At 38.8% G+C, this 25644-nt stretch overlaps 1 protein-coding gene across 5 annotated transcripts in view; it reads left to right on the forward strand.

Annotated features, from left to right (window-relative positions):
• The window catches only part of B3GALT1 (beta-1,3-galactosyltransferase 1), a 490368-nt gene that overhangs the window by 425840 nt on the left and 38884 nt on the right, over nucleotides 1-25644 (forward strand). For all 5 annotated transcript variants that reach the window (XM_032479622.1, XM_032479621.1, XM_032479625.1 and 2 more), the window contains one exon: nucleotides 23538-23673. The gene's annotated coding sequence lies outside the window, so the exon portion shown is untranslated. The remainder of the gene's footprint in view (nucleotides 1-23537; nucleotides 23674-25644) is intronic.

Here is a 25644-nt window from a genome sequence, read left to right on the forward strand (position 1 = left end):
ACAAAACTCTTTTAATGCCCTCAAAGTAACCAAGAAATCTGCAGGATGAACCTAAGACAATGATCAGGGGAGGGAAGGGGAAAACCGATAAAAGAGATTCAGGGAAATGATATGAGAAAAATTAATGATATTTCATGACTATATCCTACCCAGTGCAGCCCATAGCACAGTCCTGTGTGCACTTCCTCCCAGCCAGAGGGTGCAGTGCTCCCTTGCCAGTGAAGCAGTCTAAGTGCCCAGATGACTTGAAATGGCATCAGGGCTCTTCTGACACAGCTCATTCTCGTCCTGTAACAGCTCTCTTGATTTCTTTCAAGCCAAAGAGTTCCCTGACAGTTTTTAAACTGGTGCTGGCCATTAGCTTAGATGTCATATAACTTACTCAATTTTTACAGTGCGTCAGGAAACAGATCATTGGATAACTTCTAGTTCTTCCTCAGCCTCAGGAAACTATCACCCTGTCTGTGTGGCTTTGTGGTATAATGCATTCCTCCTGATGGGCCTGACACCCTGATATATACAAGGATATAGAGAATGTTAGGAGCACAGGCTTGGGGGTCAGACTGATCTGGGTTTTAATCCTGGCTCTGTCACTCACTCTGCAACATTAGTATATTTCTTAACCTCTCTGGCCTTGATTTGTGTCACCAACAAAATAGGCATAATATTTTAAGGATTAAATGGAAAGGGGATGAGGAGGGATAAATTGGGAGTTTGGGACTTGCAGATACTAACTACTATATATAAAATAGACAAACAACAATGTCCTACTGAATAGCACAGGGAACTATATTCAATACCTTGTAATGGCCTATAATGAAAAATAGGAAAAGGAATACATACATACATACATACATACATACATACATACATATATACATACATACAAATGAATCACTATGCTATACACCAGAAATTAGCAGAACATTATGAATTGACTAAACTTCAATTTTAAAAAGAGAGAGAAAAATTAAATGGGTGAGCGTAAATAAGCCTTTGGCACAGTGCCTGGTGTATAAGCGCTCAATAATGGCAGATTCCAAATAATGATGATGGTGATGATTATAACAATAACCATTATTCTTGAAAAGGTCTTTTCAAAGCAAACTGTTATAGTTATTATAGGGTAATAATACATATTATCATCCTAACATCCAAAATACACTTTCCTCCTGTATATACTGAGGAAGGTGAATGTTGGAGTAGGTCGCTCCAGAGTTTTCCATCCCTACTTCTCTTCATCCCCTTCCCCTCCCACAACTCCAGTGGGTCAGGAATCACTCTGTGCCCAGTGGTTATTACAGTGTGGAAATTATAGACACAGGCCCCTTGGAACACTGTTATCAAATCTGCACAAAAGCAAACAGAAGGGTGAGTTGGGGGCAGGCCCAACTCCCTTTACCCAACTCCTTTATTTTCTGTACAACCACGACACAAGATTGGACATGGACTTCGGACTTCTCTGGAATTAGCATTAACTAAAGAGAATTCCCAAAGAGGCAGGGATTTCTTTTGAACTGAATGCTTCATTGGACTCTCCACTTGCACTTGTACCATAAAAGCATGAGAAGAAATCAATCCTTTCATGGCTGTCCCCTCGGAGGCACATTCACGTAGGTGATTATTTTCTTTTAATTTTGTTTTTTATTAAAGTATAGTTGATTTACACTGTTAGTTGCAGGTGTACAGCAAAGCCATTCACTGATACATGTGCATACATATTTTTTAAAATTCTTTTCCATTATACATTATTACAAGAAATGTAACATAGTACCCTGTACTATACAGTAGGTCCTTGTTGTTTTAACTGTTTTATAGATAGTAGTGTGTATCAACAGTCCCAAGCAACTAATTTATCCTGCCCTTGTCCTTTCCTCTTTGGTAACCATAATTTGTTTTCTACTGTCCATGAGTCTATTTTTGGTTTGTAAATAAAATTTGTATCTTTTTTTTGGATTCCACATATAAGTGATATCATATGATACTTGTCTTTGTCTGACTTACTTCACTTAGTACAATAATCTCTAGATCCATTCATGTTGCTGCAAATGGCATTATTTCATTCTTTTTTGTCGCTGAGTAGTATTCCATTGTGTGTGTGTGTATGTATGTGTGTGTAGATAGATATATCTGTATACATCTATATATATCTATCTACGCACACATGCACACACACCACATCTTCTTTATCCATTCCTCTGTTGATGGACATTTAGGTTGTTTCCATGTCTTGACTATTGTAAATAGTGCAGCTATGAACATTAGGGTGCATGTGTCTTTTCAGATTATACTTTTCTCCAGTTATATGCCCAGGAATATATGATTGCTGGATCATACGATAAGTCTATTCTTAGTTTTTTAAGGAATCTCCATACGGTCTTCCATAGTGGCTGCACCAATTTACATTCCCACTAGCAGTATAGGAGGATTCCTTTTTCTCCACACCCTTTCCAGCATTCATCATTTGTAGACTTTTTTAATGATGACCTTTCTGACTGATGTGAAGTGATATATCATTGTAGTTTTGATTTGCATTTCTCTAATTATTAGGGATATTGAACATCTTTTCATGTGCCTGTTAGCGATCTATCTTCTTTGGAAAAATGTCTATCTAGGTCTTCTGCCCATGTTTTGATTGGGTGGTTTGGTTTTTTGATATTAAGTTGTATGAGTTGTTTATCTGTTTTGGAAATTAATCCCTTGTCAGTTGTATCATTTGCAAGTATTTTTTCCCATTCTGTAGATTGTCTTTTTGTTTTGTTTGTGGTTTCCTTTGCTGTGCAAAATTAGGTCCCCTTTGTTTTTTTTTTTTACTTTTATTTCCATTATTCTGAGAGCTGGTTCAAAAAAAATTTGCTGAAATTTATGTCAGAGAGTGTTCTGCCTATGTTTTCCTCTAAGAGTTTTATAGTATGTGGTCTTACATTAGGTTTATACACATTAGTGTATATGGTGTTACAGAATGTTCTAATTTCATTCTGTTATATGTAACTGTTCAGTTTTCCCAGCACCAGTTATTGAAGTAACTGTCTTTTCTCTGTTGTATATTTTTGCCTCCTTTGTCATAGATTAATTGACTATAAGTGCATGGGTTTATTTCTGGCCTTTCTGTCCTGTTCCATTGATCTATATGTCTGCTTTTAGACCAGTACCACACTGTTTTGATTACTGTAGCTTTGTAGTATAGTCTGAAATCAGAGAGCAGGATTTCTCCAGCTCTATTCTTCTTTCTCAAGACTGTTTTGTCTATTTAGGCTGACATAGGTGTCATTTATCATCCTTTTTTAATTTGGGGGGGGCGGTTGGTTGGGGGAGGTAATTTGTTTATTTTTAGAGGAGGTACTGGGGATTGAACCTAGGACCTTGTGTATGCTAAGCATGCTCTCTACCACTGAGCTATACCCGCCCCCCTTATCATCCTTTTTAGATATGAAGGAAAACTGGGCTCTAAATGGCTAAGTGGCTTTTCCCAAGTCAAAATAATTAGGCAGGTCTCAAATTCAGAGCAGTCTTGTAAATCCAAAATCTGGCTTCAGTATACTGCCTTCTGCTTGAACTGGGTCTACTTGGGTAGTCTCTGAAGGAAAATCATGAGGAATTTTTGCTGCAGAACTCTGTTTCCTCACTTGACTTTGCTGTAAATATAACCATTTGATCAGACTCATAATGTAAAACACATGTGCCCAGAGGGTAGTCTAATGAATCCATTTCATTTATTATGTTAAGAAAGCCAGGAATTATCTCTACATGAAGTAAGCACAGATTGGGGCTGCCATGTTTTGTGAACATTATGATACACCCTGAACCAAAATTGTATTTTCTTCTTGTAAATGGGAATAAATATTACATTGTGTTGACCTTTGGATCGTTGTATCCTTTACATGCAGTAACCTTATGGGTTGATCTATTGAACAGTTTATACTTTGATCGTTATTTAATGCAGTTTATGACTTCTGAGAGGCCATTTGTCAATAGCTCCTGGATGATTTTTATAAAACAAATGCATATCAATAATAATAATAATTTACTCTAATCTCTTTGATGAGATCCTGGTTATTATAGCATTGATTCCCCATATCATGACATAGGCATTATTAGCTCAAGGTAAAAATAGAAGAGATACTATATACATTTCTCACACTGAAAGTTAAGCTCTCTTGGGTTAAGATGTCCCACCTTTGTACTGTAAACCTTCTAGAAGCAATCACAATATACTTATTAAACACCCACTGAGCAAATCACTGGATTGAGATTCAGAGGTAAAAAAGGCATGGCCTCTGGCTTCAAGGACTTTGTGGTTTATTGAAGAAGACAGACTTACACAGAAATACAAAGAATATTGTGAGAAAAGTATTGATAAAATTACCTATAGATACTGAGGTGGCATAAAAAGGGAGTGAGCAATTGGCCAGAATGAGTCAGCAATACCACAGAGGGGACTTCTTGCTTTTTAGCTAGGTCTTGAAGGGTGACTAGGAGCCAATTAAACAATGCCTCATAAAGAATATTTCAGGATAGAAGACTTGGCAAGAACCAGATTATAGAACCATAGTAAACATGAAAATAGCTTGGACCATTCCCAAGTCACCAATAGTCACCATTCCCAAGAATGAGACATTGTTAAAGAATTTAAGTGAAAGAATAGTGTAATTTGGTTCCCCTTCTGGAAAGGGCAGGATGGTTGCCATCTGCTGGATGTATCCAGAGACCAATGCTACAAACAGGGAGATCAATTAGAAATTATTACAAGAGCCCCAAAGAAAGACTTTCAGAAAAGGAAAGAAAAGAAAAGGAAAAACAATAAAAGACAGGAGGACAGAATTGTACGTAGATGGTAGGTAGGTAGGTAGGTAGATGGATAGGGTTGGAGATTGAGGAAGAAAAAGAAATGGAAGCTGCCTACTCACTTGTGTAGTTGAGGGGACTAGAAATTGATCAGTTAAGGTGCTTTCAGGGACTTTATTATCACTGATAACCGTAAGTGTGAAGTCAGGTAAGCCCAGGATTGGTTAGTTCAACCCCGTCCATCAGAACCCAGGTTCCCTTTCCTCCCATCTTTCCATTCTCCCCACTCGCAGGCACCATGGAGTGCTCGCTCAGGGTTGCAGGCAGGCGTTTCTTGTAGACACATCAGCATGTAGTTACTAAGGAGCAGTCTGAAAAGAATGGGGACCAGGTAGGAACTAACCTTGTCTGCTGCAGGGAAGATGATTAGTTTGGCTTTTCTTCCATTCTAGGTATGAGGGCAAGGCATGGGGATGGGGGAGAAACAAATGATAAAGGTAAGATAGTGAGTAAAATTTCCCCAGTATAAATGACCCAAACAATTGGTGTTTTGGAGTCTCAGCAGATAAAGCAGACATCTTCCATCGTCTTTTATTTTTAGAAATGAAAAACTCAGCTCCCACCCTGATGTTTGACCTGCGTGGCATCTGGTTAACAAACATCTGAATGATGGATGTGCATTCGTCTTTTTATTCAAATGTTAGGATTTTACAGGCTGCAGGCTGTCTGTCTCTCTAAATTCCCTGAACTCCTTTCCTTTTTTCAACCCAATTCCTTCACTCCCTCTCCCCAGGGAAAAGATGAAGAAATCAGCCTGAGACTTAGTACCTATCAGCTGATTCCTTTTCTACTTCAAAATCAGCCCATTTTTCAAACGAGATTTTCCCCAAAAAGAGGAATTTTGAAGATTCTCCACCACCGATATTTTAGTAAGAAGACAAAGCCACAGTGGGTGTATTATGCACTTTTTGCTGCTTAAAGGGCCAGACCTCGGAATCCTTCTCTAGTCTGGAGTTCTGTCTCTAACTGCTGAGAAATATTTCTAATATTTCTTGAAACATGTATTTGTTCTCCTGACTCACTTATTCTTCATCCGTTAAACACTGTTACCACTGAATAAACTAAAACCTTAGGGTGAGCCTAATGAATATATGTTTTATTCAAATAAATCTGGTTGAATTTGATGTTTTTAATAAAGAAACATACACTCTGGAACTCATTGCCTTAGTCAGTAAAGTAAGAGAATACATTATTTTTTCTGTTGATTCACTATTACATTAAGAACTGTAGTAAGAGAGCCAGCTCCTTTGTTACACTTTGGATAACATTAACCAGAGGATTTAATAAACAGACTATATGTTGAAAATCCCCTCATTTGCAGGCACCCAATTTAACTGATAGTTTAAGATTTTGAGCTTTTTCTAGATGAGCCAACAGAAAGCAAAAAAAAAAAAAAAAAAAAAGCTTTGCTTTGTAGCAGTTATTTTTCCCAAACTTGAAATTTATCCATAAGGCACTTAATAAGGCCCCTTTGATGTAACAGAAAGGTCAGCTTCATTGTCACTGGTTTTCTAACAAGCTATTTGCTGAACAAATCCTTTTTATTTCCCTCTTTTAAAAAATTTAAGCGAGAACGCACTAATGTGATAAACTACTGTCTTTCATCCTGACCACCCAGCTTCACAAAGTCAAAACGATCAGAGACCATGCTGTTTCTCACCTTGCTTTAATCTCATGGCCGCTGTGGAAGGCGGAAGGTAAACAGTCACACAGAGCTCCAATTTCCAATATCAAGAGAAAGAAGAAATGGTTTTCCTTTTCCACCTTTGAAATTATGTATGGATTAATGTAAAATAAATTTCAGAGCCTCAAGTACTTGCTTGCTTTCCGACTGCAAACAATGGGTTCTAACAAGAACAAACAAATGGGAGAAGTGGGAGCGGTAACGTGGTTACGAGCGGTCGTGACAGCACGGCCGGCCGATTTCCACCGTCCAGCTCGGCTCTCCTTCACTTTTCAAGTATTTGGATTGAAAGTCTACTGGCAAACTATAATTTGCATTTTCCCAAGAACCTATGGGACAGATATGTGATTAGAAGAATTAAAAGTTTATTCAAAGATCCTAAATTAAAACAGAAGGAAGAAACAGTTTGATATTACATTGCTCCAGAATAGAAACCTAAGGAGAATATTCTGGAACTGAGACAAGAGGGAAGGGAACAGGGCACAACCATTACAAGAATGCCACAGCAGTTGGCACCAAGATGGTGAAAGATTCAACTCCCAGTAGACCTTGAGCTTCAATATACACTCACTGAAAGACAGTAGCATGGTAAATGGCACTCCCACAGGTGCCATGTCAGTTTCAAGGCTGACAATGACAAAGGTCAAAAGGTGGGTGATGGCCCCACTCCTGGGAATCCAAGCCCCTTCCCCAGAGTAGTTGGAACAGTCCTCCCACTTGTTAGCATGTGAAGTTACTGAGCCCAGAAAAACTAACAACCCCCACACCTCATGCCTGATCTCATTTTGCCTAGCTGACCTCATGCTTGGAGCCACCACTCTCCCTTCTGAGTAAGATGGCCTGCATTCTGTCTATGGAATGTGTATCTCCTAGGCCTTGCTCTTGCCTTCTGAGATGGCTTGCACTCTGTCTATGGAGTATGTATCTCTCTGAATAAATCTACCTTTACTCAGCTGTGGCTCACTCTTGAATTCTTTCCTACACAAAGCCAAGGACCCTCACTTGATGAGGTGCACCCCAGGGACTGGGACATGGCCATCCTCTCACTCCCCATGTTTTTTCCTGTATCAGAACCGTCTGAGACCAAAGCTCCCTTTTGAAAATTTTAGAGGGGGAAGAAGTCTCTGAACAGCACTCTCTTGCACGTGGGTTGCTTTCTTTTTGTCTTGCTGAGAGTCATTGTTGCTTTTTTGCCTGAATTGCCCTTTTATTTGCCAGAATTAACTAAAGTAATTGGTTATTTCATACCTATCTGTCTTTAGAAATAATTTCCCGATGAATACCATTTTTTTCTCTGTTCTATGTTAATATTTGGGATATTTATTCAAGTCTTAGAATCAGTCTGATGCTGTATCTGTGGAGAATCCTGCTCCGATTAGCTCATTTCTGTGTGACGATGGAATGTCTTTCACATCCTGTAGAAACAAAGATCCAAGCTGGTTTGCTTTCTCATTTTCACAGTAAACTGACCATCTTACCACTAGTTGACTTAAATTTCAAAGCTAATAGACCATTCATCCACCATCAAGCAGCATTCTAGAAAACCAGCTCTCCAAGGTTTTTTCCGAAGAATTAACCTTGAATTGTCAAGGAAACAGGTATTTCTTATGTCAGATGAAAAAGTGCTTTGAGGGGAAATGGAGGCCAATTGATCTATGCATGTATTCATATCCTGAGCCATATGTTTATATCATAATGATCTGCTTCCTTCTGGCTCTGCCTTCACTAAATTTGCTTCAGTGTTTGTCCTTGGTTTTTATTAGACTTGATTTAACATCTGGTTGTATGCTTCACCATTTGGATAGTGGCCACTATATAATTTAATCTTCTCTCTCTGTGTAAAAGTTATTATAGAGTTTAATATTAAAAATAACTTGACCTCTGCTGAAAAACTGGCATGTTTATGCCTTTCATATTTTTTTAAAATTATGTAACTAATTTGTCACATTTCTCATCTTTACATTAGCTGCTAGGAAGCTCAAATGAAATGCAGATCTGAAAAAGCTTCCAGCTATTAGTAACAATAACTCTTATGGTTACTTTATCTGATTGCCTATAAATTAGGTCTGTTTTTCTGTTTCTTTTTAATTTCCTTATGATTAAATCTTCTACTTTATGCCCTGGAAATCTTTGTTGGAAAGAGATGGTACTTAAGTAAATTCAACAGTTAAAATATTTTTATTTTGATTTAATAATTTTCTAATTTTAAAACATATGCAGGGTTTTATAAAGAAATTATAATCAGATGTTTTATCTTTTTCTCTGAGAACAGGATAAAACAGAACTGATCCTTATAGATTGTGCCAGACATTAAGCAGAAATTAGTAAAAATAAAGTGTTTTCTCTAGTGAGCAAGGTTCATGAGGGAGATTACAGGAACATTTTTGAGAGGCCATGAAATAGAGGAAGGCTTGGTGATTTTTTTTTTTTTACATCACCTTAAATATGCCATCATTATAACACTGAGTCTTAGTTAGATTGTCTGCATTTCTGACTTCCTTATTAGCTATTGGCTTCTTGGGAATATGACCCATGATTTAGTTGTTCCTGGTATGTGGTACAGTATCTGACCCACAGTAGGGCTTCAGTAAATATTTTTGAATGCCAAATGAGTTTTTATCTACACAGAGGCACTCTCGTGTGAAGAACTATTTCAAGGGGCTTTCCAAGCCTGTGATTTCAATGAATGTACTCTCATTTTTGTTGCCATGGATACTGTTTCCTTAATATGGTACTTGATGCAGCCTCTTGATTCTATAATCATTTTCTCTGTGAATGGGACATCCAAGCATTTGTCTCACTGTTGATAAAACGGATTAAAATCAACTTTCAAAAACAGACCATCATTTTGGAAACCAAGAAAAAGTACCATAATATATTGGGAAGATTTTTTTTTTAATTTACCAACTTTTCTGAAATGTCCAGCAAATGTACAGAGAGAGTTTGAATGATTGTTTCAAACCAAATCATTAAACCTGGTTTTAAGTTTTGAAAAGTCATACTTTCTAGAACACACTAAATGGTTCTCCTGGCTTTATTCCTTGAGCCTGGTGCCTGCTCTTGTCAAACTGTGAAGAGATTATAATCTCAATAAGAATTGAGGGGGAAGGTTTAAAGCAAATGTTAAAGGGCAATTTAATTACTTTATGAAATCTGAAATGTGTACAAGACCCACAGACAAAGGTTCTTAGTTTTAATAGAATTTCTGTCTGCCTTCAGTGAACATTCTATTAATGCATTATGTATATACACAAGGTATGCATGCATATAGTCTTTGCCCCTAGTACATAAACTTCATCAGAGCAGGGATTTTTATCTCTTTTGTGCACTGATGTATTTCCAAGTGCCTAGACTAGTGCCCTATTCTGTAAATCTTTTTTCATTAGATATCTGTTGAACGAATACAGAAAGTTCATGCTGAGGTAATGACAGCATTTCATTATCAGCTCTGCTTGAATTTTTTCCCGTTATTTTATTTCATGGACATAAAATCATTGAGACAGGAATCCCAGAGGGAAAAACATGGGACTTGTAAGCAGCTCCCATGATAGTCGGTGCTGGGCATCCTTGTGTGATGCCTTCTAAAATTTGAAACCTCAAGATTATTTATTTTCATGATCAAACAACCTCTGGAGTCTTTTGTTACCTTTAAATCAGATGTTCAGGAAGGGAAAAAACGCATTATCACCCCAGCCTGTTGACAACCATGCCCCTTAATCCTCCTCCTCAATAGAGTAAAATCAAAACAAAACATAAAGATATGTAAATACAAGTCCCAAACTAAAATGGAAGTAGTAAATACGTTTAAAGTATTATCAGCAACTCAGCTTCCCTACTTAACCATAGATCTTTGAGACTTTGGAATTATTTCTTCATATTGAAAAGCTTTTCTTTTCCCCCTCACAAAAGTGAAGTGTCTGTTGATGTACCAAAAGGAAAGGGTCTGCTGATCCTTATCTTTGTGCCTGGGGATGGGCAGTTCTGTGAAGGAGACCTGACTGACCTTGACAAGTCCTCCTTGACCATGAAGAGCTTAGATGCACAGCAGTTAAGCCTTAGCCCAGCGGCCTTCAGCTCACTGAGCTTTGAGAGGTGGAGTCTAGAGGAAGCATTTGCAGAAAGAAAGCATGCTCTGGACCTGAATCTAAAACCATGAAAACCCGTTTCAAAAGAGACACTCACTAACTGTATTTATTGAGGGCTATTTCTGTGTGACAGAAATCCATCAGGGTGAAAGCTGAAATAGCTGATCAAACATATGCATAATGAGTTGATGCCCTGGCTACTGCACATTGCATATGTCCACTGGAAAGATTGAGAATTGTATTTTATTCGGCAAACTTACCGAGGACTTAAGTCTGGGATTCAGCTGCTTGGATAGCTCTGGGGGACTGTGCCAAAGAGGGAGGGGAGGAGCCAAGATGTATCAGAGTTTTGGGGGGAAAGAGAAACAAAACAAAAAACACATAGTTGAACATCAAAAGATTACTGTGAACTAAAGATAAACCAGGCACCTAAAGTTAATGAATTTAGTGCTTTCCTATGTATGGAAAGATGTAAGAGACTGGGCTTAATGATATTATTCCTTTGATAGGCACACTGACTATCTAGAACCAGTATCCTGTTTATCTCCATCCTGAGTTCCCCCTCAGGGGCCACCATCGGGGGTGGCCGCCGTGGCTGAAGGCTTGAGGGCCTCAACATCCTTTGTTCTCTAGTGACATTCTTTGTCCACGCATGCTTGGCTAGGTTATATTGTCATACTCTGAATATACTTTTTTCACCTTTCACTATGGTGGATTTTTGTTACATAGAAACAGCCTTCAACAAATATATACTTAAATATATACATATTTACAGAGAGAATTGGAAAAGTAAAGTATTAAAAACTATATGTATATTTCTCATATATATAGTATATAGTGTGTGCGTGTATGTGCATGCAGTAGTGAAAACAGAGCCAGTTGGTGTATATTGGTCCTAAATCAAAAAAACCAATCAGGAAAAACCCCATCTTGTTTGTCCTCCCTTTGAATGAGTAAAGAAAAATCACTGTAGATATAACAGATAGAGAGAAAATGTGATCGTTAAATTTAAATAACTCACTTCCCCAGTACTATACTTAAAATTTGAAGGTCTAGTTTATGCCTCAGATAAAAACCAGAATCTTTTATTTGTAACATTTTATCCACTTCACATATGCATTACTAAAATTGGACTAAATTCCTTAGAAAAAAAAAACAACCACAGTGCATCTGCTTTCCATGAAATCTTCCTTAAGGATAGAAATGTTTTTATTTGCTACAATAAGCTACCTGAATGTCATGCCATAATACAACATGACATTACTTAACTTGGGGTAATTTAGCATGGCAGCATTTTGGAGGGGACAGAATTTAAAGTATTTTAGATTAACTCACCATATTAGCAAGTGTGGCACGGAATTTGCTACAGCTTCTTGAGCCTAAATGCATTAAACATCACATGATCCCTGTGCACCCCTGACACCAAACATCAGCTCTCATAGAGTCATCGTGGGAGGAAGCCCCTTTGGATCAGCCAGCTGTAATCTCATCCTGGTGTAGCACTGAGGAGGATTTCATAAGTGCTCCCTGGGGTGTGCCAGTGCATGTTCAGTGGCAGGAGGCAAGAGTCATTCTCTCTGCACTCTTAGGCAACTGTACAACAAAACACAGTTGGGTGGGAATACACTGCGGTCCTGTAGCTCCCAAACACATGGACATGGTGATAGGGAGCTTGCTTTGCAGTCCTCCCTGTGAGCCCAGACTCCACCCGACGTGTGCCGCCCAGGGCCCAGCATGGGGTGAATGCGATTGTCTAGCTGGGAGCAGCGAAGTTATAAGGAATGAGAAGCAATTCTCAGCCTCATACTGCAAGCCTAGTGGAAGAGGGCGGACGTGCAAGAGAGGGAGCCAGCACCTCCCTGGCTCCATAGACTGCTGACCTCATTTTGTGTGGTTGCTTTGCTTTGCTTTTGCTTTTGCTTTCTTTCTTTCTTTCTGAAATATACAAGGAATATTTGAATCCATGGTTGTTGTAAACAATAGAAACAATATAGATGTATGGAGACTAAAAAGAAGTGCCTTTGCTCTGGCAGCTCACACAAGTTCACTCCTATCCCCAGAGGCAATGACTGTTAATTGTTTTCTAAGTGTTATATTTCAGAGCTGGGCTTAAACATTTCAACTTAATATAACCAAATGGCTTAATGATTCTTATAATGTGACTCATTCATAATTGAAAATGCATCATATCTATCATATCTCCATTATATTCTATACCTCTAGTAAGTTCCTATTACAACTGTTTTATCTGTAACTCTTGAAATACATTACTGCACTACATCTAATCCAGGAAAGAGACCTCCTTCTTAACATTTAAAATGTTGTGGTTGCCCATAGGTAATTGCTGTTTTTATGATCCATGGAATTGAAAAATATGTAATAACAAAAGTATACAATGAAGTAGATTGTAGACAACACTTTAAAATGAATTAGCATTTTTCTTATCATGAGAGCGTGTATACATATTTGAAAAATACTTACATGTACAAGACATTATTTAGGCTGCAAATGATTGCAGATGGATTTTCGGATCAGATCACTTGAGTAAATTAACTCATCAATACTGACTACACCACCCACCCCTCAACACACACAGAGACACACACCCTCAGAGACACACAGACATCCCAGGTTGGGAAATAACCAGTATTAGACTATAGAAACTTTTCATCAAGTAGGGAAGTTCATTTAAAATGCATCCTTAAAAAATTACAGTGAAGCAGTCCATTCTAAGTGGGTCATTGTTTAATTTTTAGATATTTGTGTGTTTTGAAGAGCAAATAGTCTTTCTCTTCCAAAATAGCTCAATTATGTTTTGATTGCAACATCAGATTTTTCCAAGGAGCTTGGATCTCAAATACTGTAATCATTTATACATAAGTTGATAATTGCTTTACAAAAATAAAAACTTGCTGTGGTGGTGGTACAGTGTGGGCATATGTGGTGTCTTCTCTCTATCTAGAGATTTCACAGGGTGCTTAGCTCTGTTGATTTTGGAAAATATATTGTTTGATTTTGCATAATTCCAGGCATCTGCCTTCTTCCAGGTAAGGAAGAGGAGGAAATGGACTGGTGCCTATGGCTTGGGCAGGCCCTCATCCAGGTGGGGTCTGGCAGCGGCCTTCCCATCTCTTTGACCTTGAGCAGATGGTTTTGCTTGGCGTACTTGGCTTCATTGACTTCCTAAGCAAAGGCCTCAGAAATGAACATTCAGTCCATTTGTCCACAACTCCCCCAAGGAATACATTTTTTTAGATAAAGTACATTCTGGGTGACCCATTTACACTCTGGCTCCATCCCCAGTATCACAATCGCATGGAGCAGTAAGCAGTTCTAGGTATGCATTTAGCCCCGTGAAAGACTTGTATTTTACTTTAATGGAGGCATATGTCACAGGTCCTTTTGTATTTATTACTATTTTTTTCCAGGGGAAAATGTGTTACAAGGAGTATACACACAATGGCCCTGATTTGTGACCTTTTTCAAATTTTCTTTTTTATTTTTTACTGGAAGAGAAAGTGAACTGATTGGTTTTTAGAATCCAGACAAGAAGGGTTTAATAGAGAGAACAGATGGATTACTTAAGGTACTGTATCTTTGGGGCTATTATTGTACCAAGTTTAATGAATATGGGCAGGACCAGGTAATTCTTAATGTAACTTTCAACTCTAAAATTGATCATTCCAGCCATCTGTGCACTATAGGGCACATCTTTGTTTACTGCCTAAACTTTAAGTAACGTCCAGCTAAGCTTGCTAAGCCTAGTAGGTCCCACTTCTTGCCCCACACAAAGAAAACAACACAGAGACCCGAAGGCAGTTCATCAGATAATTTTTAATAGAATTCCAGAAAACTGCACATATTGCCCGAGGTCGTCGATTGTTATCTTGGCAGAAAAATAGTTTCTTTTCCCCGTATCTCTCTGGTTAAAATGTACAGCTTCCTCCTGGGGAGAAATCAGGTAAAAATAATAACACAAGAGGAAAACATGAGGCTGTGGCTCGCTCACCCTGTTCTCAGAGCCGGAGTGGGCCGCCTCAGCATCGCAGAAGTTCAAAGCAACAAACAACGGCAGGCGGCCCAGGTGATGTTGTCAAAGGAGTGGGGTGGATGTGGCTTAGTGAGCTGAGGAGTCTAGACCTTAAAACTTGAAAAATAATAGCATCAGTCAAAGTACTAGAAAACAGGTGTAAAATTGTATTCATATAGAGTGATTGTAGTAAGAAATTGTAAGCTGTTACCGAACCAAACTTGGGTCCGCTTGCCTGCACACACTACAGCCAAGCCACAGTCTACCAGGTTGTGCTGAAGGAAAGTGCAGTGTTTATTTTAAGGCACCGTGAGAGGAATCTGGGACTGCTAGGGCTCAAAAAGCCCCAACTCCCTGGTTGGTTTCAGTGAAGGATTTTTAAAGGCAAGGAGAGGGAGGGGTGCCCCAGGGTATGTGACCAGCTCGTGTACATTTCTGATTGGTTGATGGTGAGGTAACAGGGTGGTGTCACAGGGGTTAACATTATCAATCCTTACTCACCAGTAGGTCTGGGGTCTACCGTGCTCTTAGTCATCAACTACTTAATTTCTTTAATTTGGTGAGGGTTTTAGCATCTGTAAAACAACTCTGGAAATTTGCATCAGATACTGTATCTAGGTACTTCATAGAGGAGCTAAAGCAGAGGAAATGGGGGAGGGGTCTGTCGCAGGAAGGCGCCATAGGGTCCTGCTTGGTTACAAAGCCCCTTCTCATAAACCTAATTCTTGAGTGTCTGTTGTTCAGATTTAGTCCTTCTGTGAGATCATTAGTCTCTAGGCTTTACTTACCTTTGTTTCCAAATGAAAATACTTGTGGGGTTTGTTTTTTTTCAACATAATGTTTCCCTGTTAACTCAAGACATTTTTTTTCTGAAGTTTTTAAAAAAATTTTTTTAATGGAAGTACAGCCAGTTTACAGTGTTGTATTAATTTCTGGTGTATAGCATAATGTTTCAGTCATACATATACATGCACATATTCCTTTTCATATTTTTTCATTATAGCTTACTGCAAGATATTGAATACAGTTGCCTATGCTATTCAGTAGAAACTTGTTGTCTATCTGTTTTATATATAGTAGTTAGTATTTGCAAATCTCACACTCCCAGTTTATCTCTCCCTACCCTCTTTCCCCCTGGTAACCATAAGTTTGTTTTGTATGTGAGTCTGTTTCTGTTTTGTAAATAAGTTCATTTGTGTCTTTTTTTTTTTTTAAGATTCCACATATAAATGATATCATATGGTATTTTTCTTTCTCTTTCTGGCTTACTTCACTTAGAGACTCAAGACATTTCTAAACTGATTTCTTTTGCAACTTAGCCAAGGCATGGAAAACATTTCCACAGTGTCAGGTTTAACTCCTCATCCCTTTGGGGAAGGCCTACTGAGGAAAAATGTGCCCAACTTGGAAGTAACAGAGGTGCATTTTCTTTTCACATCCAAGGGTGAGAACCTAGTGGGGAGCTCTATAAAACTTAAGAGAAAAAGATGCACTGTTCCCATACTGCACCTCCTGCTTGCCATGCCACAACTTCAGAAAGTCATATGGATCTTGGACTATAGAAATCCCCATTCAGTATGATCCATTCAGGGCAAAGGGGGCTTCTCTTCGAGTGCCCACCTCCCAACCTCCAGCCCCCTGCAGGCGCTACTGCAGGTTCTCCGCCGTGCCTCTCTCTGGTCGATATGGCTGAGAGCATCTGCACCAAATGTGCCTGGGTATGATGGAGGACCACTTAAGTAAGGAAGAGGACCATTCGTCAGGCACATGTCAGGTCAAGATGCTGCCCTTTGGATGAAGGAATGCTACTGCTCCTTCGATCATCTGTGTGTGGGGCATGCACTTTAAGCTGTTGGTTTTCTTTTGCTGTTTTTTAATGGTGGTGATATATTTGTGCAGATGCCAGCCTATTCTCTCATCATCTCTAGTGGCAGATCCCATATCCATTGCTAAAAATACTGATCTAGAATAAAATTGCTTATAGAAAAAGAAAAGAAAAAGCAAAGCAATTACCCACAGATGGGTTGCGCTCAAGTCTCATTGTTGCTAACTGGCTGTAGACAGTCTATGTCAAATCAGGAGACATGCTCAAATTGCATGCGCTTATGTGGGATGATTGACTGTATCAGTGTTTGCATGACCTGAAAAGTCCAGCTAAGGCAGTAGTTGACTCAGTCAATGTGCAAGCTTTGCAAAATTCCTTTGCACATATGCCCTGGAATGGTCTTAATTTTCAGAAGCAACTTCTGCCATCTATAAAGGCAGAGACCTAAAGCTCTAGCTAAAAGTTTGACAGCCAAACACTAATAAGGACCTGTTCCATTGTTCTGTTTTTGCTTGTTATAAAGGGAAATTCATGTTCTCTCAAAAGCATTTGGGAAGCAACTCATTTATACAGGCTAGAATTTCATAAATAGACATAGATTAGAACATTTGTATTCTTGAAAAGTATCATGAAATTATATCAGACTTTTAAAAGGGTCATAACATAGCAGATATTTGGAATGTCTCAGTAAGATTCTGAAAGCCAGTTGAATTTTCTTCATTTTTCTTTAAATCTCCCCAGGACCTAGTAGGTGAATTGTACATAAAAGGAAAATAAAAATATTGTTGAACTGTTGAAAGACTAGACTAGTAAAAAAAACTAAAATATTTTAAAATCAGGAAAAAATAGGCCAGGTTATTTTTAAGGCTCCATACTACATTCCTCCAGCCTTACAATATCCCCTGTTTGATTAACAAAAACATCAGTTGCATTCATATTTTTCAGTCAGAACAAGTGAAGTTATTGCTCTTAATTATTAATATTCTTAATACCTCATTTAAGAGAAAAGTACATTTGGTCACACACACGAGACACACACACACACACACACACACACACACACACACACACACTTCCAGTTTGGGGTCTCTTCTCTGTGCTTCAGTATCTCTATTACTTTGCTTTATTGTCTGAATTTTATGTGTCTCCAGAAGAGACAGATGAGTTCCTCTATATTTTCAGCTTCTCCTAGACTACCACAACATAGAAAATATTCAGCATAGGTTTGTTGAATGAAACACTGGATATTATAGGAGAACAATTAAGTAGCTGATTAGAGAATCCAAATGTGGTCCAAGCAAGCTTTCATCAGTTCACCTAACAGCAAGGTACTGAGAGAGATTAAGCCCCTACCATGTGCTAGGTCCTGTGCTAAGTTTGATGTATAAGAGAGTTTTTGCTCAATGATTTTATGTCATGAAAGAACATTTGTTGGAAACCCCACTTCCTGTCTGCTTTGATGTCTGTTACAGAAATGTGCTAGGTGATAGGATAGATACAGTCAATACTGAGTCACTTTTTAATCACTGAATTTCAGAATCATCCACACTTTTCTTACTGCATTTCCTAATTCTAGTCTCATACTAAAATCATGAGAAGTTCTCCATTTGATGGCTATTGTTTTTTTTCCCCCTAAATTGGATGCCTCCGTGGTGTTTTTGCAATTACTACATTTCCAAGATTTAGCGTGGGTTTAGGAGGTAAGGGGCCAAGCTGAGAAGAGTTTCTGTATAATCTGTCTCTGACAAATCTTGAGTCTTTCCTTATGGTCTTTTCCTATGGAGTAAAGGACTGAAAAGAAAGAATTTCGGTAGGTGTGCAGCTTTGTTCAGAATGGTCCCTCTAAATTTTTCTACTATCCCAGCTAATGGTGAACTCTCTCATACCAACTCTCTGAATTTCCTAAAAATATTGGTATTGGCAAACAGCAATTGGCTTAGATCATCTCCTTTAGATTTAAGTTTTTAAAAAACTGGAATGATTTTAGCCCAAAATCTTTGTGTGGCTTGATTAATAAATTTAAAATCTCCCACCTTGTGGTATATATGCTAAACTCGCTCTTGAAATATTTTATGACTTCATTAAACAAAGACAAGCTGCAGTGATTATCACTCTACTGGCAGGGAATGATCATGTTTACAAGTAAAGACATGGCAGTACTTGTACATAAAAATTATTTCTGTTGGCTTTTTCCGAGTATTATATACAGGGTGTTCTTTGATCATTGTCAGAACTTTCTCCTTTGATAACTGTCACTTGGGCCTTGGCAGTCATGTCACCATGTTGTGTCTCATAGGGACAGTTCCATTTTCATAGGAGCTTGGCTGCCTCTTTCAAAAATGCAACAGTAAAGATTACTGACAGCATAGCAGGGCTGGAGATCCTGGGATTAGAATAATCCTCTGTGTAGAGCAGAGGAGACCTAGCCTGGAGAAGCTACAGCGATCCAAGACGTAGCAGTATAGTTTACCATTCCCTCCACGTCGTACCACATGCAGTTAAGAACTTATCACATGGATTTTGGCACAGATATTGCAAATCAGTCTTCCTCAACTAGGCATTTGCTTGTAAGCCAGCTGTCCGAAGGTTGAGGGCTTGGTAGTCAGGTGTGACAGAAGCTCTCGTTTCTAGCATTGGCCAATTACTGGGTTGTAAATAGTTCACACACATGCCTACATTTTCAAGGTATCAGCACGATATCACTGACTGCAACTGGAAGAGGTGTGTAAAGCGAGCTCTGCCCAAGCCCAGGCGAGCTCCAGCACACAGTGGACCTCTGCAGGCTCCCCCCAGCTCCAGAGCTCCCTGGGGACTGGGCTCAAGTCTCCAGTGTGACTGCCTCACAGTTCAGTCTCTCCCACCCCTTCCTCCTTCCCCTCTCATCCCAGAAGAGGTGTTGCACATGAGAACATGCTCCAGTCAGCTTCCTGCATGGGTGTCTCAGTCTCCAAGTCTATTTCCCAGGGATCCTACCTATGACCAGAGAAATAGAAACTTAGGTTCATTATCACTGAAATTTAGAGAATGAAAACCCTGTGTTCTCCTAAATTCATTAACTAAGTAGACAACTGTTACCTCTACCTGGCTTCCTAATGAATCAAAGAATTTATCTTGATAAGCTGATAAATGGGCAACCAGTAGGGCTTTCTGTTTTGTTCCGTGGGTCTTTATTCAAGTCCTTGATAGTACACGGACCACACACAAACCAGGATCACACGTGGACAGATGCTGACGTTAGAGATTTAGGCGGCAAATCCCTTTGTTGCCATAAAGAGGGCTGTAGCAAAACTGGGGGAACTAAATGTCATGTTCAAATATTTTACTGTCTTACTTGTCCTATTCTGTCAGTAAAACACCTCACAGCGAACTCTGGTGGGAGGGCAAAGCAAAATGAATGGACTCCTTGGAATGAATGGCACTGCACAATTCCTTTTAGCCACATAAATCTGCAAAGAAGAAAAGATATTAATGAGGTATAATAAAATAATGTACTAGAGTAGCTATAATTTTTAGGCCTGGTAAAATTATAAGTTAGATTAAAATGTGGGTGACAAATTTTGAGTCTAGGCTATTTTCCCAGAAAAACACAACAATTTATATAGTCAATTTTCAATTATCTGCCCCAGGAGAAATAGCAATAATGGCAATTATCCAAAAGAGTAGATAATGAACAAATTCATTTCTATTTGACTTTGACATATTGTTTCATGTTCTAAAACCAGCACTCAAATGTGGGTGCATTTCACATTCTAGAAAGTTGCAATGACTCTAATTTAAGTATTAAAATGGTGCTTTAGAAGTCAGCCTGAACAAAGTGGCTTATATTTTTCATCTGGTCTTGTACAGAACATTCCTGTTTTCTATATTGTTGCTGAGAATAGATACCATTTACTCCTAGGATAATGTTAAGTTTGTCTTAAAGCAGAGAAAGTTTGCATCTTTATGTATCCTAATTTACGTTTTCCCAGAAGTGAGTTTCATTGACCCTCTTTCCCTGTTTTTGTTTGGTTAAAATTAATTAAAAACTTCTTTTTTGTCAAAAAAAATTAAACAGAATGAGTGGTTAATATAAGATGTTATATTTAAGTATTATGTATTATATATTAAGTTATGTATTAAATATTATATATTAAGTAAGACTTAAGATTTAAACTGAAATATCTGCCCCTGAAAATTTGACTTGGCTGTAATGTACATTCTTCACATGTCTTGTGGCCCTGGTTTGGTTATTTTTCATTTAGCAAATCTAATATGTATCTAACAGTACGTGGTGCGTAGTATGGGGTCTGGCTCATGGTAGCAGTCGGTAACTGCTCATGTCTTTATTCCTCCCTTCCTTCCTTCTCTTCACTCAACAATATTTTATGTAAGATGCTTCATATTAATGCTTCGTACACTTTAAAAATGTTTGTGTCTTATTCTACTCTTTCTTTGTATAGAAAATTCTATAAAAGCAATGAGTTTAAAAAGAACTATGCTAGAGTAAAATCTTCCAGGTCTTATCTTCCCAGTGTTGACATTCAATACATGTTTCAGTTCCTAAAATCTACTTCCTCCATGGAAATTGATTTATCAATGTTAAGCAAATAATCTATTAAGAGCCAGAGCATCTTAAAGGGTAAGAATGAGGGTTGATGTCGATTGAAAATGGACCACGTGCTCTCTTATCTTATTCATAGCCATGTGGCACTCTCCCATTCCAGTACAGCACATTTTTACATGAGGCAGAAGATTACCAAGCATTGAAGCATTTTTGATTATTTGCTTTGAGACTTCTTTGCTTTGGTATTTAACTTTTTTTATTTTTTAATGGAGGTACTGGGGATTGAACCCAGGACCTCGTGCATACTAAGCACAGGCTCTACCACTGAGCTGTACCCACACCCCTGGTATTTAACTTGATAAATATTTACCGTTTGACCAAAGTTGATTATCCCTCCCTTTAAAGATCCAAATCAGTATCTTCAGTTGAACACTGACTGGCAAGGCACTGGAGAAGCAGGTTAAGAAGACAGCTAGGCTGAGTAGACCTGTGTTCCAATACTTGGCTCCATTCATACTAAGGTGACATTAGACAAGAAGCTAGATCTTCCAAGGTCATGGTTTTCTTATTATTAAAATGAAAGTAATTACATAAAACAAAGAGGGTTGTGATGATAATTACACATGATAAAAGCAAGTAAATTAGCATATAATAGGCATTCAATAAATGTTGGTATTTATTACACTGTAGCAAACATTTATGGAGTGCCTATCATGTCTAACTACCATTCTAAATACTACTCAGCCATAAAAAAGAATGAAATAATGCCATTTGCAGCAACATAGATGGACTTGGAGATCGTTATTCTGAAAGAAATAAGCCAGAAAGAGAAAGAAAAATATCATATACAATCAAAAAAAAAAATACAAATGAACTTATTTACAAACCAGAAACAGACTCACAGACATAGAAAACAAACTTGGTTACCAGAGGGGAAAGGGAGTGAGGAGGGATAAACTGGGAGTTCAGGATTTGCAGATACTAAGTACTATATATAAAATAGATAAACAACAGGTCATACTGTACAGTACAGGGAATTATGTTCAATATTTATTAGTAACATATGTTGAAAAAGAATATTAAAAAGAATATATATATATGTATAACTGAGTCAGTATAAACCAGAAACTAACACTACATGGTAAATTGACTATACTTCAACTAAAAAAATAAGAATAAAGAAAGAAACACCCCCCCCCAAAGAATGGGACAGAAAAGTTATCAGTTTCATTGCATTCTCCCTTTATTCCTAACCAATATTGGTGAATAAATAGAAAAATACATACATACGTACATACTTACATACATACATACTTACATACATACCATTATAAGCATTTTCTGTGCACTGTTTCATTTAAACCTCAGTACAACTCTGTGATTTGGGTACTGTCGTTATCAGTGTTTTACACATGGGACTTAGAGAGCTTAAGTCACAGTAAGCAGCTGAGTCAATATTTAAACCCATCCCACGCACTTAACCATCACACAGTACCACCCCTCATCTAAACAGCAGGCTTTTGCCAGAAACTAGAACCAGCAGGTGGATCCAGTGGGACCCACTTGTGCCTCTGTCCATACCCCTCACTCCCACTCTCCACATCTGGCCATGCTGAAGAACCATCATATTTTAGTCCCTTTGACTTTACCCAGAATGTGAGTGGTAAGAATAGAAAATTATACCTCTCATTATGAAGTTTTATCTAAGCACAGCTGTGAGACCAAGGCAGAAGACAGCTTCTGATCGGCTTCCAGTGTTATTTAAACAGGTTTCTGATCAGATTCAGGCAGTCTGAGAGTGGTCACAAGTTGTAAGAGGAAGGGAGGGCACTCATGTCCAGAAAGCCCAGCACTGCCTCCAGTTAGCTGGGCATCTTTGCTCAAGTGGCATCAGCTCCCTGGACCCTCTGTCATCACTGGACATTAAAGATGTTGCCCTCGATCTTAGATCTCATGGCCACTCAGGAGCTAATTCTGACCCTCACATGGGCTTTGGTTTTAGCCTTGTTTGACCTGCATAGAGTTTTGTTTTGTTCAGTTGAATTCTAAAATATAAATTCAAAAGTTTTCACATAATAATCTGTGATTCTGTCTTCCCCCGAGAACCTGAAGTTGTGGCATTATTGAGCCGCTTTTCCTTAAGGCATCAACGGAAGCCCTCAGGCAGCTCCGAGCCCTGGCTGCCGGCTTCAGCTGGGGGACATGTGCTCAGCAGTTCAGCACAGCTCCACCACCCTCTACTGGCTCACCCCAGTCCGCTCCCCGCCTACCCTGCTTGCCTGGTCTTGTTGGCATATAGTTTTGTAATCCTAGGACCAGCTCTGACCTTCACTGTTCATTTTTTCATTCTTTTCTTCATTTGATCAATATCTATTCAGTGCTTTTTTACTTGCCGTTCTATGCATTGTACTTACAGCCTAAACACAAGGTGTTTTATTTTTAAAGTGACAGCAGTCTGCCTTCATATCTCAGAGCCTGATTAATCCCCATTGTTTCTGAAACGTTCTTTCTTCTTATCTTCCTAGGAGCCTGCCATTTGCTAAGCAGCAGCTTCTCCTGGCCTGAGCTACTGCACATCTCCTCCTCAGACAGACTGAGGCCATGCTTTGTGCTCCACGCCTGGAGTAAGAAGAAGGAGACCCAGCAAGGCTGGTCCAACAGGTAGGAGATGCTCACTGCCCTTAGGTAGCCCGTCACTAAGGGAAAACAATAGCAATTCTGTCAAATCAGATATCAACGTCTAAGGACTAATGAATAGTGAGGGAAGTTTAGGGTTTTTTTCCTTGGATTAATGTTTCCCAATTATGGTACGTAAAATCACCTTGTCATAAATGCTTTGTTCCTGAATACAGGAGTAAAAAAAAAATAGGTAGCTCAAAAAAGTGTTCTTTTTTAAAAATTCACATCCACCAGTATCTAGAAAACCTTTGACTGATAGTAGTGGTGGCCTCTTTTAAGATGAAATATTAGGGAATTAAAGATATGCCTTAGGTGACCTGAGACAATGCCTGTTTAAAAATCCATTTCTCCAAGGCCATAGCTAATTGATTCTTGAATCTTCTTTCCTGCAATAACCTTGTCCCAGAGGCAACTGTACTTCAATTATTTCTTATTTCGCTTGAAAATAATAGGATTTCATACAGCAAATGATGGTTTAGTTATAAAAAGTGTCTAAAATAACAAGTAATCATTCAAATTTTTTTTATTTAAAGTGATATGCAAGACAAACACTCAGAATCTTTCTCTACACTAACTTTTTGCTCTCAGTAACATGCTAAGTTTATCAGAATGACTGCAGCCTTCCTGGAATGTGGCTTAGGAAAAGGAGCACCGCACTGGCGAGAGGGGACTTGAATCAGACTTTTATCTTTCCCACCATCACCTCTGTGATTTGGGGCAATAGCTTAATCTCTCTAAACTACAGTTTCCTTGCCCATGAAAACAGTTATTTCGGAGTGCCTTCTAAATACCAGGTTTGACACTGAAGCACAGCTGTGAGTGGAGGGTGAGAGGGTAGCTCTGAGCTAATTCCCTGCCGGGTAATTTGCCAAAAGTCAATTCGACAAAATGCCAATTCACCCAATTCCTTTTTTCTTTTCAATATTTACAATGTTTACAGCAATGTGCACTGAATATGTTGGTTTTCACCGCCTTTGGAGATTTCTGGGAGGCTTTAGTTGAGAATTTCCCAGTTCCTAACAGCAGCTGAAGGAATGCCCAGTTAGTCTTTGCCTCAGCCCCTGCCATGGTGTGGAGACAGGATCCTCTGATAAGGAGTGATGGAGAGGTGTCAGCCCACAGCCAGAAAAGGCGGAGACAGAGACATGACCTTATCACCATAAGGGTTCTCCAAATTCAAGACAGATATATTTAGTATTCAAATATATTAGGTTGATTAAACATTTTTGAGAACTGTTTCATGGAATTAACCTGCTAACATGGTCCTTCCTCTTTGGGATCATATATTTCAGTGGAGGAAAACAACTAAAACCAAAATAGAAAACAAATAAATAATACAGTTACAAGCACTATGGAAAACAAAGGGGATGCTAAGGGAGTGGAGAGCTAGAGCCTGCTTCCTAAAAGGTGGTCTGGGGAAGTATGAGAGTCCAGGGACATGTCCCATTCTTTTCCCTTTCCAGGCACGTGACAGGATTGCATTGCCTTGGTCTCTCTGGGCTTCCATGGGCGAAGGGATTTGGTCTGGCCCATCGATTGTGCATAGACATAGTATGTGTGGCTTCCATGCTGAAACATCTAAGTGCTGTTGCTCTAGCTCCCTTTCTCTGTGGCAGTCTGATGCATGATGTGGTCCACGATGTGGTTGCTCCCTTAGCCTGGAACGTGTGTGGCTTCAAGGAACTAAGCCCCTTCAACCAACCCATAATGGACAGGTAGCATGTAGCCTGAAGAAACAATTTTTCTTGCCTTAAGCCACTGAGATGTGGAAGCTATTTGTTAATGCACCTTAAGGGAGACAATCCTGACTATCACAAAAGGCATCTTTGAAGAGGCAGAAGGATGATTTATAGAGGCTTTAAGACCAGAGACCTTGAACTTGGCTGGTTCCTAGAATTGAAAGAAGGCCAGTATGGCTGGATATAGTAAATCAGGAAGAAGCAGCACATAATC

Source organism: Camelus ferus, chromosome 5 (genome assembly GCF_009834535.1).
Source record: "Camelus ferus isolate YT-003-E chromosome 5, BCGSAC_Cfer_1.0, whole genome shotgun sequence".
In the NCBI taxonomy this organism is placed as follows: domain Eukaryota; kingdom Metazoa; phylum Chordata; class Mammalia; order Artiodactyla; family Camelidae; genus Camelus; species Camelus ferus.